This window comes from Lygodium microphyllum, chromosome 23, assembly GCF_053477565.2.
Source record: "Lygodium microphyllum isolate KBCC chromosome 23, Lygodium_microphyllum_v1.1.10, whole genome shotgun sequence".
Classification (NCBI taxonomy): Eukaryota; Viridiplantae; Streptophyta; class Polypodiopsida; order Schizaeales; family Lygodiaceae; genus Lygodium; species Lygodium microphyllum.
In genome coordinates this window covers 67,293,088-67,311,661 of record NC_141157.1, presented here as the reverse complement: position 1 = coordinate 67,311,661, position 18,574 = coordinate 67,293,088, and positions in this window count along the sequence as shown.

Genomic DNA, 18,574 nt, shown 5'->3' with positions numbered 1-18,574 from the left:
TTCTCTTTTTTTCTTCTGAATAAAATGTTGGAATAATGATTGATGGAGTTTCAGAGTTTTTGGAAGCTTATTTATTGATTCTTGAAGGTTAAAGGCTTTCTGATGTCTTTTTGTTAACCATCTATTGACCATCTCTGTAGAGTCTCTGGCTCTATTCTGTTATGTTTTGTATGCCTCTGTAAGTGCTATGTGGGATGAATGTGTAGCTTAGGGAAGTTTTCCAACCTTGGGAAGAGATGAATACAAGTTCAAAATAGCACAAAGAAGTGGAAGAAGTAACTGTTGAAGACTCAAGTAAAGACTGAAGTGACAGTGACATCGTTGAGCTATGAAAGGACACTGTAGTGGCTCAGGTGACCTTCCATATTAGACATACCTCTTGGGAGGGGTATCCACGACCAAAGAGGGGTTATTCTTGATTATTCCATTATACTATTGAGAGAGAGCATGTATGAGAGAGAGTGTGTGTGTGTGCGTGTGTGTAAGATAGCCAAATTTATGCAAAACAATGTATCTATGAGTGAGAGATTGTGATTGAGAGAAAGCTATGGAACTTTTGAAGAAGAATGCTATGTGATAATTTCCATTCAAAGTGGTGTATTCCCTTACTTCTTTGTGGTATCTTAATGAATTATATTGAAGAGCATAATCAATTTTGTTTAAGTTAAAGCCGTGAGAGAATTGTTTCTATGAAGCTGTGTGAAGATTTCTTATTCCTTGTGTTCTTTTTCTTGTTGTGGTCACAAAAAATATGAAGAAAATACTTGTTGATAATACAAGATATATTTTCTTGTAGTATATTTCCTATTTTCCTGGTGTTCCTCTTGGGACACCATGTTCTTGGTGTGTAGCCGAGGAAAGTTGCCATCAACAAGCATCAGAAGAGGCTAAAAAGGAAGGAAATGACATTGTTGAGAGGAGAAAATTCAATGGATGCTTGCAAAGTTCCTTCTACCAACATTGAAGAATTCGAGATTCTCATTGCCAAAGCCACTTTCTACAAGAAATATAGTTACAAAGACAGGACTAGACATCTAGGAGATGGAGGATGCCAAAGTACCTCTAGAAGTAGAAGAAATACAAATGTTTTTGCTCTTGGAAGAAAAAGGGAAGATAAAAGTAGGTGTTGTCCCATTTCCTAGCCAATTGGAGAAGTCCCTAGATCCTATCAAAGAATATGACTTGGTCAAAGACCTAGACACCTTCAAGCCAAACTTGGCATTCCAACAGTTGTTGCTAATGTTGTCTCTTAGCTATTGAAAGAAATTCAAAAGCATACTGACAAGAAGAAGAGGCCTAAGGATTTCTCCCTCAACAGTAGCCAAGTCCAACAAAGCTTGAGAGCCTATGAAATGTGGCTAACACCTTCCTGATCCTGGTACCCAAGAGATCAGTGTGTGGATTGAAGGATGATTTATAGCATATGCATGGATTGATGGAGGTCCATCAGTCAACATCATGACACATGTGACAATGAAGGATCTAGGCTTGCAAGGTGTGCATCCTACACAGTGGCTTATTAGACTGGCAAACCAAAGCAAAATTAAGCCTTTGGGCATTCTCCCATTATGTAAAGTCAACCCTCGTAGGAAGAGATTATTGGTTGACCTATCTAGTGGTAAAACCAAATTTCTATGGGACCTCATACCATCTATTGTTGAGAAGACCATTATGTAAAGTCAACCCTCGTAGGAAGAGATTATTGGTTGACCTATCTAGTGGTAAAACCAAATTTCTATGGGACCTCATACCATCTATTATTGAGAAGACCATGGCTTTTTGAAGCAAGGGCACAAATGGATTGGTTCAAAGGAACCCTAACCCTAGGCAGAGGACCCAACAAAGTGGTGCTAAAGTTGTATGGATTGCAAAAAGGTAATGGATTCAATTCCATTGAAATCTTAACAGACTCTTCCAACAAAGTAATAGATGGCACATCAGGAGACGAAGAATCCGTCAAACAGATCTTTCCCAAGAAAACAGAGGCACAATCCCTCACAGTGGTGAGCATTATAAGCCAACTCTCGAAAGAAAAAAATTCTTTATCAATGGGTGAATACCTCCTTCCTAAACCCAAAATGACTAAAGTCACCTATGGCAGTGAGTTAGAAGCATGGATGCACTGTTCTCCCTATTACATGGACATAGCAAAGCAGCCAAAGACAGACACAAAGACAGAGACAAAGATAGAAGTAGAGTCAAATGTAGAAGTAGAGGTAGAGGACATAACAGATAGTCTGTTCTTTTCTTACAAAGCCCCCACAGAGGTAGAAACAGAGTCTAAACAGGACCAAGATGATAGTGTAGAAGCAAACTATAAAAGCAAGTTAGAAGAATCTATCCTACTCACAAAAGGTACATATGAGGAAGAAGTTTCAATGGTTATAGAAGCAGAAGCTCCCATGCTGTTAGAAAAAATGACTTTGGTACCCTTTGGACTGGCTATTGAGTTGCATCATATGCAAAATATCCATAATAAATGGATTAAGAAGAATAAGCCTTCCTTCAGTAGTGACTCTTGTTGTCTAAAATTACCCTTCTTAAGAGAGGATGATGACAATTCACCTTTCCAACAACCACCAGTCCGGCAACCCAAACAAAACTCCAAAGGTTTGTGTTATGTACCTGGAGGCATTCTCAGAAGATGAATCTTCGAGTCAAGAGATAAATAAACCTCCTATAAAACCCAAAACGACCCTTATACATGAAAAAAGGAAGTTGGTTCAAGTGGAGCATCAGATATGAGGAGACCACTTCCTTGAAGGAGTCAGATTTATACCCAGAAACAATCCATGAGACCTTTATCCATGAAGTGGAAGGTGAAAATCAATTAACTTTCCTAGATGTTTATGTTATGGAATATCACCTAAAGGTGGGTATCAGTCTTCTAGAAGAAGAATTGTTGGTCCTGCATGACCTCCTAAAAGAGAACTTGGACGTGTTTGCATGGTTGTACAAATATTTGAAGGGGATTGATCCTACAGTGTGTCAATGCCACATCGACCTAGAGCCTGATGATGCCAAGCCTATGAGGTAGAGACAGAGGTGCATGAATCCAAACTACTCCGCCCTCATGAAAGCCAAATTACTGAAGCTCCTTAAAGCTAAATTTATCTATCCAGTGGCCAATAGTGAATGGGTTTCGCCCATCATGGTAGTACCCAAGAAGAATGGAAAGCTACAAATATGTGTGGACTTCCAAAAACTTAATTCCAAGACTAAGAATGATCATTTTCCGATCCCTTTCATAGTCTAACTATTGGACACAGTGGATGGCCATGAGCTTTATTCCGTCTTGGATGGATTCAGTGGATACAATCAAGTCCAAATGGCAGAAGAAGACCAATCCAAAACAACCTTCACAATAGAATGGGGAACATGTGCTTACAAAGTGATGTCATTTGGGCTCCGTAACACTTCTACTACCTTCCAATGAGTGATGGCCACATTGCAAAACCATCTGCATGATTTTATTGAGTTGTACCTAGATGACTTCTGTGTCTGTAGCCTAATCCATGAGCATTGGGGACACCTAGAGCAGTGCTTTGACAAATGTCAACAGTATGGGACCTCTATCAACCCTGACAAGTGCGTCTTTGGAGTCTCGTCAAGAGTTCTTCTGGGCCATGTTGTCTCTACACAGGGGATAGCAATAGATTCTGCCAAGATTGAGAAGATCGAAACCTTAACAATACCAATAAACCTAAAACAATTGAGGGGATTCCTTAGCCATGTGGGCTATTACAAACTATTCATTGCGCACTTTGCAACAAAGGTAGTCCCCCTGCATAAGCTCATGTGGAAAGATGTAGAGTTCACATGGACTATTGATTGTGACAAAGCATTCAATACCCTAAAACAATGTCTAATTGAAGCACCCATCCTACAACCTCTTGATTGAACGACGGAGTTCCATGTGCACATGGATGCGTCAATTCAAGGCTTAGGCATAGTCTTATGCCAAAAAAGGCTCCTCAAAGTTGGATCAACCTATCTATTATGCCAGTCGAAAAGTAACTAACTGAGAAAGAAACTACACCATAGCAGAATTTGAGTGCCTAGCGATGGTGTTTTCCTTGGACAAGTTTTGACACTACCTACTGTCAACACACTTCAAATTCTTTGTGGATCATGAGGCCTCATCTGTCCTAATGAACAAAGCAGATGTGAAGGGAAGAATGATGAGATGACTCCTTTTGTTCTAGGAGTTTGACTTTAAAGTGGTTACTAAACTGGGTCACTCCTATGTCCTAGTTGATCATTTATCACGGATCCCTCAGAGCAACGAAGAGGGGGAGGGACAGGATGATCCGAAACCTCCCTGATGCTTCCCTCAGAGCAACGAAGAGGGGGACATAGCCAACCTCTTGGCAACACAACAGTATCCCCCTGGTATCTCCATAGGTGAGAAGAAGCAACTTCTATTGGAATCATCCCCCTACACCTTGTTAGGTGGCACTCTGTACAAGAAAGCTAAAGATGAAGTATTGCAAAAAGGTTTCGTAGGAGATGAGATTGAAATAGTGCTGAAAGCATGTCATGACAAGCCCTGTGGAGGACACTTTGCAAGGGAAGGGATAGGCAGAAAGGCCTTGCTCGTGGGATACTAGTGGGTGGCTGACCCTCCACAAGGATGCTTATGACTACTGTAAACATTGTGATGCTTGTCAACAAATGGGAAAGCCTACTAAATCTAGTGCCATGCCACTACAACCCATCCTTCTCCTAAAGCCGTTCGAGAGGTGGGGGATTGAATTTGTTAGCCCCATTGATCCACCAACCCAAAAGAAGCAGAACAAATACATCCTGGTATGTATAGACTATGCGACAAAGTGGTGTGAAGCCAAATCTCTCAAGTGGGATGATGGCAATAGCATAGCTTTGATCCTATATGATAACATCATCACCCATTTTGGCAATCCCCTAGAGCTAGTAAGTGACAGAGATACTCACTTTCTCAACAAGATTATGGAAGAACTAATAGAGCTATGCAAGATCTGCCATCATAAGTCCACACCTTATTACCCCAGAGCCAACAGCCAAGTCGAAGTTATCAATTGCATCCTTTGCTCGATTCTAACAAGGATGATTGTTGCACATTGTCACAATTGGGATGATCGACTTACAGAGGTCCTCTGGGCATACAAAACCTCCCATAAGGTTGCTACAAGACAAACCCTTTCCAACTGGTGTATGGTACAGATATCATTTTCCTTGTTGAACTAGAGTTGCCCTCTCTGCGTGTGGCTATCAAAGAGTGGTTGGTAGATGAGAAGTCCTTGCAACATTGTCTCTTGCACTTGGAATATCTGGAGGATGAGACTCGCAGGATGACCCTACTGTGCATGGAAGCCATGGAAGCTCATCGAAAGGCCTATCATGATAGCTTCAGCAGAAGAAGTTTAAGTAAGGTGACTTAGTCCTTGCTTTTTACAACTCCAAATTTGACAAGTTTCCAAGAAAGCTTCAAGAATGATGGATGGGCCCCTATATAAGGTACTTGCTGTCAACCCTAATAGCTCTGTCCAAGTGTAGGCAATCTATGCTTCTCACGATTCTTTCCTAATTAATGGCTATCACCTCAAGAAGTATTACCCTCCTTGGGGATCTTGACAATCACCGCAAATAGCTCCTTCATTTTTTGCGCATCAATTAGTAAAGATTTGTCTATTGCTCTTAATAGTCCTCCTACTTATCCTCGTGTGAGGTGGCCTTGTTCTCTTAGCCCCTCGTAGCCATCTTCCACCCCAATGTTGCTCCCTTTCCGTCTAATCCAGCAAAGGTGGCAAGGATGGTTTTGATACATATGGTACTTCTTCCATTTTTCTTTTTGAAAAAAATATCAGTTATGAGAGAAAAGGACTTTGGTCCCTATCATGCCCGCCTATTCTTCAAGAAAATGTGAAAATACCCTCCAAAGTAGGAAAAAAGAAAAGAAAAAGAAGAAAATTTAACGGGGCTCCTCCACATCACTATACACCTCATTCTGTTTGACGTACTACACGATAAGGTTCCTTGGCCTTCCTTCTTGCACCTATGCCAAATGGATTGGGACACACCAATACACAATCAATTGTGTACACTGGCATACTCCCTCTGAACCATTCCTCTTGTCGAGATTTCTAAACCGGGTGTGAGCTATGGGTTTCGATTATTATCCATCAAGTGACGCGAGTCATGGGGGTGAACGATTGATCCAACATTCCAACATGAGTGACTATGGAGATGAGTGTTGTATATCTTGCCATCAACAACTTAACCAGATCTTCCTCAATGATGCTACCTCCCTAAGTGTTGCTGCGTGGTCCTTACCATGCTTGATGAGTGTGATTTGGCGAGTCATGGTACCTCCTATTGATGACGATTACGACCTTCATGTGACAATGACGGCTAACCTCGGCCATCAACAAATTAGGCCAAGTTTTTCTAACCCTGCCCCTTTTGTTTACAAGATTTGGTCATGTTTTAAGTGTGGGGATGTATGTGTATGCACGGTGGTCAAGTGTTAGGCCCCTGTTCATTAGTCAATCCGCAGTCTTAAGTGTGCGGACGCAACCTTGCATATCTCTTTGGCATATCTTCTTGGAAAAATCCCTATCGGATCATTCAAATACACCATGTCCTGATCTTGCATTGATGGGGTACCTTCCCATCCACCCGTCCTATTTTCACCCTGTCTTGGGGTCGTTCCTCGTCCGTTTAGCTTTATCCTTTGTTTTGCTTCTTTTCCATGTGAGCGCATCCTACATTTTCCAAAATTAAAATATAACCCTACAACCCTGTTCATCTCTTTGAATTGGCCATTTTTCCTTTTTATAGCCCCCTATTTCGAGCCATGGTTCATGAGTTACGAATTTTTAAAGGATTTTCTCTAAATTCAATGTGTTTCCATGTGAATGTGCCTTTTTTTATTTGGAATAGCAATTTGATTGACATCTTGACCTCCACCTTCCCCGTGATAGTTTTCCTTTTTACTAATTCTTTCGATGCATGGTTCGTCCGTTATTACGCTTTCTGTCTTTGCGAGGATTCTCATACGTATTTTTGACTTTTTTTTCCATGTGAATCTGCCCTATTCACCTTGGAATTCTTTTTATTTTTTCTCCATCATGTTTCAACCCACCAATTTTATGTTATTAAATTTTTCGTGTGTTCTTATACTCATTTTTTCTATTTTTTCCATGGGAACACACCCTACCGTCCCCAAAATCGCATTTTACCTTATCCATCCTATTTGCTAGTTCCTTGAGAATATTTTTGTTTTCATTGTTCCTTGTTTTGACCAACGAATTTTTTCATATTAATTTTTATTTTCCTTTTTGGGTGCATTTTTTCCCTTTCCATGCGAACGGGTCTTATCCCTGCCGGAACTACATTCTAATGTGCAGGCATGTCCACCACATCATCCCAAATGTTTTTCCTTGTGTCTACCCTTTGTTTTGGCTGACAAATTTTTTGGTATGAATTCTTGTGTGTGTTTGTAGGCTTGGTTTTCTCCTTTTTTCCCATGTGAATGCTGTTAATTGTCCTCCAACATCCTATTTCACTTTTCCCTGCTCTTCCTTTCATCCTTTGGATTATTTTTTCTTTTTTTTGTCCATTCATTCAGTGCTTGATTTATTTGTTATTAATTCTTTCGTTAATTTGTGTTTTGACATTTTGCATGTTTTTACACAAACGCCATGTTTTTGTGATTTTCCGCGCGTCGAGGTGTCTATGACATCGTTCTTCTCCTCTGCACATACGCCCCATCTGCCATGTCAAATCCACCATCGCAAATGTTTTTACCCCCCGCTCGCATTCGTGTGCAAGACGCGGGGTTCTTCATTTTTTTAAATGAAAAAAATATATTAAACAAATTTAAAAAAAAAACAAAGCAAAAAACCTTTCCACCCCAAACTGACACCCCTCTCTCCCCCTCTGTAGCGTGCCCACCTATAGGCTATCCTCCATGCACGTTTTTAGCAGTCCATCGAGAGACAAGTCTAAGCGACACTACCCAGCACTCCCATGGAATGTCACGGGGTTTGTCGCCTAGGGTTTCCCGAGTTTGCCTGGCAACAGAACGAGCCCACTAGGATCAACTTGAAATTTGGGTTTCTAGTAGACAAGGTCTCTTAACAGCATCCTAGCGTCGGATTCTGGACATCCTACTTTACACAGAGATACCCAATCATAGATGATTTTAAGAGCCAATGTATACTTTCATGTTATAGAATATGTGGTGAAACTTGTATTTTAGACTTTCGAAGGTGTGGCGATTTGTTCTCTAAACCAAAGATATCCTATAATCGATTGGCGAATATTTTTTATGAAAATAATAAAGTAATAAAAGGTTTAAAGTGTTATTTTTAAACTCAAGTTGGTAAAATTTTCTTAATAATAACATAGAAAAAACATTGAATGAAAGATAATTCACCTAATGATCTTGGGTAAGTTACTCATGAATATATGTGTGCATCACGTGGGTTCAAAATAAGGTATTTTTAAAATATCATTTTTATACATCTTTTACATATAGAAGGGTGCAATATAAAAGGGTTATTTACAGATTGAATATAAAAGGGTTATGTTTTATTCAAGAAAAATTCATAGATAAGGATATCTATAAATAGGCCTTGAACACACGTGATGTACACAATATACATATAGTAACTTCCAAAGTCAATACACATTGATTAAAGCTCAACTTTCCTGTGAGCAAATACTTATAAATAATATATTGATGAGCCATAGTGTAACATTCACTTGGATTGTCTATACAAAAGCTTCACCATTCAGGTTGATTACACAAAGAGTAACTCTTTTTCTTTAGCACTTGTTTTCAACTCATCAAACCACTCACCATGTGGTGTCATATGATTTAAGGCACCATAATCTATATACAGAACACCATCAAAATTTCAATGGTGCTTGCCTTTGTTGCATATATAAGTGATAGCAAATAGTCTCTCATCCATCTCACACTCTGCATGACTAGAAGACACAGTGTCCGTGTTGTCTACCCTTTTGATCAACTTACATTTTCCAACACTCTTTTACAATGTGGCTATGCTTGCCACAATAATGGATATATTTATCCTTATAGCATTTTCATGAGTAGACTGAGTATACCAAGATTCTTTGCCCCTAGACTAAGATTGCCTCCTCGCACAGGAGTATCCACCACCTCTACTAGCAAATCCCTACTGACTCTGCCCATACTGAGATGCATGCTATTGGGTTCCCTTATGCCATGGCTAGAACCTTTGCCATGATGACCATGGCCTCTTTGATTAGAGTAAAAAGTTGCATCTCTATTTTTAGAGCTACTTGAGCTCATAGTTAATCCCAATTTCACTTCTTCATGGATAAGCAAGGATACCAATTCATTAAGGTCAAGAATTTCAACCTTGACTGAAATTGACATATCAAAGGACTTGTATTCAGGCCACCTTAGACTATTCAGGGTCATAGCCACCAAATCCTTGGATGCTAGCTGATCCACAATCGTCTTTATCTCAACCGCAGAGTTTAGAATGGACCATCCTTTCTTGTCCATCGTGTTAAACTTCTGCTTCAACTATATTTTTCTAGCACTAGTGGTAGTACCATGGTATCTCATCAAAATATCCCATGCATCCTTTGGTGAGTTGCAAATCATTATTTACATAACCATAGCATCAAAAATAAATAGAGATAACCGATGCAATATCCTTCGAGCTCTCTCAATCCATGCTCGATGTGCCCTAAGTTGATTAGAAGTTGCATTCATATCGGGCAGGTTGGGCTTAGCCTCTATACCTATAACCAAGTCCTAGTAACCCTTGTTGATGAGAAAGTTCTCTATGAAAAACTTTGAGATATTATAATTGTTGTTATCGAGTTTCTCACCCAATATTTGAGTTATGTTATTAGTCTTGTCAATATTTTCCCTCTTTGTAACTCTGTGTATTCAATGCAATCTGAATCAGATAGTACCTAACTCCCTGCAAACCGAGTAGACTTTACACAATGGATAGTTTCAATCCTCAAATTTATGATAGTATGCTGACTATAAAAATCAATGATTTCTCAACTCAAAAACATGGCAAACATCTCTAGACATATGTCATAAACAACCATGTTTAGTAGCATGTTAAGTAGGTTTCATTCACTACATGGAGGACACATATGTATGTTACCAAAACCATTTATAGATCATAATCTACAATTTGAAATAGCAATTCTCTATGAAAAAGTGAAGAAATCTCAATCCACAAACATCCTCAAATCACATTAGACATGTGTCATGACTTGTAGGGAACAATACATGATCACATAGGCATAAATGCTTGCTCAATTTTTCATAACTATAATAGATAGTTTTTAGCTAGTTCAATGCTATAACCAGCAATAAGTTCGCTATGTAATCTGAAGTATTTTAAGCTCAAAACAGCCTCAAAACATCCTTAACATGTACCATAACCCTGGGGGTTCAATGCAAGTACATTCAAGCATCAGCAATGGTGTATATGACCAATAACAATGTCAAACAAGCTTCTTACAGGCTGTAAACAGCCATCCCACTATATAACCAACAATGAATTCAGTCAAGATTTAAAGTATTTCTGGCCCACAACATCCAAAGAACATCCCCATCACATCACCAATCCCAATACATGTGGAAAAGATCCAGGCTTTTGCAAGTATGAAACAAGCATCACAATGCTCCAACATCAAGTATGATCTCTTATACAATGTCAGATTTCAGCCTACAATTTCAAACCGCTAAAGCAATCCAATACTGAATTTTCAGTCCCTTTTGGTCATGCCAAAGTGTACACAATTGATATGCATTTCCAAGCATACCTCAAACCACCACATATTCAAGTAGCAATCTTCAAGTATTTATGCGTACCATACATGCTCTGGACTTCAATTGTGGGATGAATACATTTAGACTAGTTTTATGCTTGCTCTCACTTTCTAGATCTGAGAATTAACCTTTCCACAGGCATGCCTAAATATATACGGGCAATGCCATAACATTTTCAAAGCATCCATCAATGATTTAGTGTGCCAAGGCTGCCATTTGATGGGCTGAATACTCTAGATTTTAGCACCAAAGATCAGGCTCAAATTTTTTGTGCCAGGTTGCCCCAAGCTAAAAATGAGGGGCTACTATTGCTATTCTCAAAGGTATAAATGGTTCTTTCTTGGTATAGCTTATAATTGAGCTCTATAAGCTTCATGACCTCAAGCATATAGTTCATGAATACTCAAGCCAAACATTGTTGCATTCTCCCAAAGTGTGATAGCCCAAAAACATGTACATTTTACCCTGTTCACATTTTTTTGACCTACTACCCTTTCTATTGTCAATGCTCATCAACGTGAGCTCATGCAAATGGCAAGAAACCCCCTTGAAAAGCCTCAATAGGCTCTAGTCAACTCAGACACAAGATACATACCAATGAGTGTAGGCTATGGCTTCCATATGAACTGCAAAACTACATGAGTATTTCTCTTCAAGTCCTAGCTCCTGCAACTCCAATGCCAAGCTTCTAGGCTTCACAAACTTTGTGGGGTCATGGGGGTTCATGGCTCTAATATCATGTTAGAAGAATGAGAGAGAGAGATAGGGGCAATAGAGAGTAGAGAGCTCTCAGATGTCATCTTCATTATTCATCACTCTCATAGTACAAAGTACATCTAACTTAGGTCTAGTGACTAACCACTGACTAACTCTCTAACTCTAGTTAATTGAGCTACTAACTTATTCAAGACACATATATGATTGACAACTACACACACCCAGTTGTCATGTCGGTAGGTAGTAGATAAACTGAGCTTGAATATCTCCACAACTCAAACTATTTGCAAATAATGTTTTCAAAAGTTTTTTCTTCTATATACATGCCTGAAGAATATTCAATACACCTTGTGGAATTGACCAACTATTTTTTTTAAAAATATATACTCAAATTGTGGTAGAATGCTTACTTAGTAACTAAGATGTTGGATGCATTAGATGAAAAGTAGATGGATGATAGACTTGATTATGTTATTCTCAAATGGATGGAGCCAATTAGCTAGATGGTTTTCTATATGACTATGTAAGAGTAAAATGGATCAATTGTGATTGCCTATATGCTAGCTAAAGTAGAGGGCTAAATGCTTAGCTTCTCGTCATTTCATACTCTCTCTGAACTAAGTGCAATGTTGGTTACTCTTATCCTTGAGAGGCTACAAAGTGATCTCTTTAGGATTAGTTGTTATAGAAGGATCCTAGAAGTAAAGGGACTCTTAGAAGGATCCTAGAAGTAAAGGGACTCTCAGATTGATCTCCCTGTGGATTGAGGCCCTAAAATTTTACTGCTATTAGACTTAGAGACCACTTAACTTTCCATGTTTTTAAATCCTATAGGATCTTCATGATGTCGCTCGTAAAAATATGTTTGAGTGACGACTAAACTTTGCCTCCTCTAGACTAAACTAGGCACAAATATGGTTCAATTGGAGAAGAAATTCGAGAAGCAAATTTTTAAACCATCTAATTTTTAAATCATTTAGAAGCTTCTTCCAACTAGGTACCTTTAGTGAAATAGCTCCTTGAGGTCTTCTTTTATTTTTTCAATTCTTTGACAAATATCAAAAGTCATATATTCTTGTAAATTGTATACTATTATTTCAAATAAATTCTCTAACCAGAAGTTTATATGGGTTTAATCTTAATTTTTTAAAAAGAATTTTCATGGATAATGGTCTACTATATAATTTATTATCCAAATTTCTAAATTTTCCACCTTCATCAAAACAATCCAATTATTATTTAGATAATGGCTAGGTTGTAGATTAGATGAGAGGTGGCTACTTGTCTAAATCAATAATCCAAAAATCTGAGGATATATGTGAGAGAATGTGACCACTCCACTTCACACAAGCATACAGACACATACACACACACATGTGAACATACTCATTCGATTTGACAATTTCTTGTATCCTCTTCAAAATCAGCTCATGCTTTATATCCACAAATCCTAATAGACTTAATTTCATATTAGACAAGCTCTTATTCATCTAAATGAGATTGTATTGGAGCATCCAAATCATCCAAGTTATTAATTTCTTGTCTCCAACTGCATAATTTAAAGTAAATTTCATTGAGTCCATTGTGAAGGATCAATTTCTTGAGAAAGAGTAAAAAATTCCACATTCATAGTCATAACTTGTGGTGATATAAAGAAAGTATAGAAGGATGAATGTTGTAAATGACTTAAAGAATACTAGATCCAATGTAGTATGGTACGCATACAATGTCTATTTCATGATAAATAGATTTAGGGAAGACATTTCAATATATTTATTTATCAATAAGATGTGGGTGAGTCATGAGTAAACGTTGAAGATGCACCATTATATCCATCAACATCATGATTTTTCTTGGACGTCATTGTTTATAATATTTTACGACAAACACACCTATGATATTGATGTTAGAAGATGCATAAAGCAACATCTACATACAGCTAGGAAAACTTTAAGGGGTACACAATTGCACTTGATTTAATAATAGCTTCCACAAGTTTATATATCTACCTAAACTTGTTAATCAATCACAAAAATATAAATAATTATGGGGCCCAAGACCATAAGGTACTTGTGATTGGGTTGAATCACAACACTTTCATCTTTTTAGTTAAGAGGCAAAGGAGTTATTCAAACTAAATAGACAAAGGATTTGTTCAAACTTAAAAATGAATTGATGGTGGCTAGGGTAGGTCTAGGGTCATCCACATGTATTCCAAATGATGCAATGATCAATGCATTCATAATAAGAAATAGGAGAGTCACGACTAGATGTAGAACATGTGTCATTATATGGATCATCGATCAATATCATTATGCTTGCAGCATGTCATTATTTCTAATATTTGAGATGGAAACATCTATGATATTGATGATAGAAGATGTGTAAAAAAACATCTATATGTAGCTAGAAGAACTTTAGGGGTACACAATTGCGCTCAATTTAATAGCAGCTTTGTACAAGGTTATACATCTATGTAGACATGTTACCCATTCACAAACTGTAAAAAATTGAGGTCAAATGGCGTTATGTACTTGTAGTTGGCTTGAGTCACAACACTATCATCTGTTTAGCTACGAAACAAAGGAGTTGTTCAAACTAAGAAACAAATTGATAATACCTAGGATATGTTTAGGGTCATTTTGATGCCAGGAAGCATATTCCACGGTGGATTCCGTAAAATTTTATTTATTGCTAGGGTTCATACACAAGGTGGATTCCTTGTGCGAAAAGTTGATGGAGACACCTGTCCTTTTCAGGCATCTTGTTAATTTAATGTGCAAGTGGATGATTCTATAGCGGGTGATTTCACAAAATACATATTTAAATTAATAGATATTTATGAGTTTAGAGTGCGCACTCGTAATAAATTAAGGTTAGGATTGAGTTCTAACCAATTTATTTATTTTGTAGCTGAAGACTGCTAGGTATTCACTTTTGTCGGTTTAATTTTATTATTTTCTAACAATTGTGAATGCTTCAGTTGATGTGTAGAGCAGGCAGCAGTGGTGTCAGAAAGCACTGGGAGATAGCGTGTATTCAAGTTATTATCATTTTTTATGGGTGCGCATCTTAGGCGTGGTGCCAATATTTATTTTGAAGCACTTGATATTTATTTATTATTTTTGTATGTGCATGGATGCACGATTTAAATATTTGTATTGGACATTGTATTTGGGAATCGCTCGACTCCTTGGGCACCCAATAGCTTTAATTCTTTAGTGGGACAAAAGCAAACACAAAAGCTAAAGTGTGCTAATTGTAAATTGGGCTATTTTTTGAGCTTGGAGATCAATAATATATAAAATACATTCTTTGTGGAGCTCTCACACAAGGCATGGGGGGAGATTGTACCCAATTGGTCTTTTGCTTCATATCGTGCAAGATTTCTCTCTTGTTTTTTGTGCAAAAGTAGAGTTATTTTGTTCTTGGGGACCTTTCGGCGCTCACTACATGCGCATACAACATCCAATCTGTGCACTAGTGGTATCAAAGCGAAGCTGAGATCGAGAGCTTCCAATCGCTTTTACCATCGCACGCGAAGGCGGAGCTCTTGGAACGATGGAGCTCTATAGTCAGTATCGTGGCACGTCAATACCAGCGTGTTCCTGGCAGTCAAGAACCCCCTGCTACGCACTCAGATCGCGAAGGACTGGCCTCTACAGGAGGCAGAGGACCACGCATGAAGCTTCTTTATCAACACGTTTTTTTTTCTTTAAGATCAAAGAAGACAGATAAGTCATTTTAAGCTTAAAAGATTAATAAGCTTTTTAATAAATCTTAATCCCCAAAATTTCAGCGATGACGACTGTGATGTGTACTCTTGGGCACCAATTACGTCGTCAACGTCCTCTTGTCCCAAATGTTTTTTTTTTTAATTTAAGTTTTTTATTAAATCCTAATGCTTTAAAAGCTTACTAAAGCTTAAAGCTTTACTAAGGCTCAAAATCCCAATTTTCAACTCTCTTTCATAGCGGCAGCTCCCACAGGCCTAAACACGAACTTGTCTTCAACCCTCTGCAAGCCCCTGTTCACACCTGTGGACTGACAGAGCCAAATTCCAGCAAACAGTTTGCAACACGCAGTCTACACGCACGAATTATCTTCTTGGAAGACGACCGTGATATCAAATCCCGCATCCGCAAAGGAGAAATACTACAAAAAGCCATAAAAGAAAAAAGAGAAATAAGCCTTGTAAACCTGACTTTGAGCTACACTCATCCCGCTAACAGGATTTCGAGTGTGTGAGGTCTTTTGGAATTTTGCAGGATGTCTGATCAAACCATGGAAGATTTTATGGCCGAAGGTGACCTACCCGAACCAACGATGGAGCCAAAACTGGATTGGATCATGATGCAGCTTCAAGAGGAACGAATAGCACGTCAAACCTTGCAAGCTCAATTGGCCAATCTGTAACGATCTACCGTCTATCGTCTACCAAGATGGATCTCAATTTGAAGATATTATACAATGTACGATCGATGCAACACTTGAAGCGCAATCTATTCGGAAAGAAACAGAGATAAGTAAAAGAAATTTCAAATTTCGTACTTTCAACGGGTCATGCGATGGAAAGGCTATACTTGCTTTTATCAGTCAATTTGATGATTATTTCCATGAAGAACAGTATGCTGAGAAAGACAAAATTAAGTGTGTCACTAATCATCTAGTTGACTGAGCATCCTTATGGTGGACTGTTGTTCGCAAGAGCATTGATTGTCCTACTACTTGGGAAACTTTCCAAAAGAAATTTTTGCAGAATTTCCTTCCACCCCAATTCCACGAAAAAGCAATCAAACAATGGGATCTTCTACAACAAAGGGATCGTGAGCCTATTTCACAATATACCGAGCATTTTTTGAATGTTTTATTGCAACTACGAATGCTTGAAGATGTACCCAAGGCAACCCATAAACACAAGTTTATGTCTGGCTTACTTGGACATTTTTATGCGGAGGTCAACATGTTCAAGCCAACGACTCTCGAAGATGCAATTTCCTTGGCCCATGACACTGATGGACCAAAAAACGAGCCGGCACTGGCTCATGCACTAGCCGAGCCTCGTCACTACGCACAAGACAACCCCTCGGCCTCACGTCCAGGAGCGTCTATCAAAATCTTTGCCTTCCTAAACATTGCGTTTGTAATACGTTGTAGTCCAACTGATCCTAGCCCACTACTCCTCAGAGGGAGTCCCTTTCACATAGCCAAAAGGCTCGAATCACATACACATGGGGTTCCTCCTACGGCTGAATGCCGTCAACCCTCTGCGACTCTCCTACACCTTGGGGATTGGCCCCTCGATGCGTCGCTCAACATTTAGACATTTCGCACAAACGTCGCTCAAGGTACCCAATAAGCGTGTCCAGGAATGTACCATTGTCCTTACTTGATTTCCCCTTTAGGATCCCACGACTAGCCTACAGCATGGGTATCTCACTGCCTCTCAACGTAGGTCATGTCCTCATAAACCAATTGCAATGCATGTCCAGGAGCTGATCACTGATACTTTTAAATTCTTTTTCATGCTCTATGCATTTCGTGGATGTCTAGTGCTCAAACATTTAGTAAAACAGTATCGTGCACAAGTGCAAAAACATCCTTTTAATGGTTTCTTTCTAACGATTGTATGCTTCGTTGCATGGCATTTTACGGCTTTTTCCCTTATTTTTCATATCAAAAGCGGACAAAACCGAACTAAAACAAGGAAGCAAGGCTGATCTGAAGCAAATCTTCATGCCTCAGCCTCACTATACATTCACGGACATTACTCATAATTTTCCCCATTTTCCGAAGCCCAAAATATAAAATTTCCCCTATTTTTAGGGTTTTCCACCATTTTCTTGCAATTTTCCCCATTTTCTCCCATTTTTTAATTGCAAAAAATAAAGTTCAGCTTATGGGCTGTGGCCCTTAGTTCATTTCAGCAGAAAAAGAATTTTAGTAGGTGTGGATTAATTTATTGCATCATTTTTAGCCCAAAAAACCCTATTTTCCTTCATTTTTATGGTTTTTCGTGTCTCAGTTTTCTATTTTTTGCTATCCCGCACATGTTTTTCTGATTTTTAAATGAAGAACAGCCAGAAAACAACTCAAAGCACGACATACTCAAAACTCAATCCATATGAACACATTTTTATCAACCAAATTTGCATCAAAATGCCATTTTCTTTGTAAAAATAATTATTACCGTGTCTTGCGGGTTTTCCCATTAAATTTGGCACGTCCCACGATTGATTTCTAGCCATGAATTCTGCTTGGAATCAGCAATCTACAATGATTTGGCATTGCCCTTCAATCTCGTCAAGAATCGGCATCCATCCGACCATCCATTTCCATTCTACTATTCCACGCACGAACGGGAGTTAAGAGGAGAGAGAGGGAGGAGAGAGAAAGACTGATTTTCTCTCTCTCCAACCAGGCCACCATCTTGCGCGCGAGAGGAGGCGATGCGGAGCGTAGACTGGAGGCAGGAGCCTGGCATAATCTCCTTCATGGCTTATGCTTGAAGCCTCTTCATGATTTTTGGGGGGGGGGGGCGCGATTTTTTCGGCGGCTGCAAAAACAGCCACCGCCCCCCTCCTACATCACGATTTTTTGGAGGGGGGGGTGCCAAAGGTCACCCCCCCTCCCTTACACCTCTTGGGATTTCCCAAATTGGGCCCCCCTTTGGGCACCCCGGCCGGTTTCGGGCCATCTTGCGCGTACGGACTCCGATCGTCCCTCTGAAAATTTCTATGAACTCGTCTCGACATCCCGCACTGACCGGCAGCTCCACTGACTGGCACAGGCGTACGGAAAAATTATGAAAATTCTCGGAGTGTCGTACGGGCGCCCGTTAAGCACTTGACGCTTAAAATCGTCCTAGGTCGAGCTGCCGCCTTCGTGGTTGAGCATTTTCCCCCGCATTTCCACATTTTTCTCCTATTTTTAGGCACATTCCAGGGCCTAAAATCCATCCTTTAGACATTGAAGAAAAAATTTAAGGACGAGAGAAGCGACCACAACAATTTCAAACTA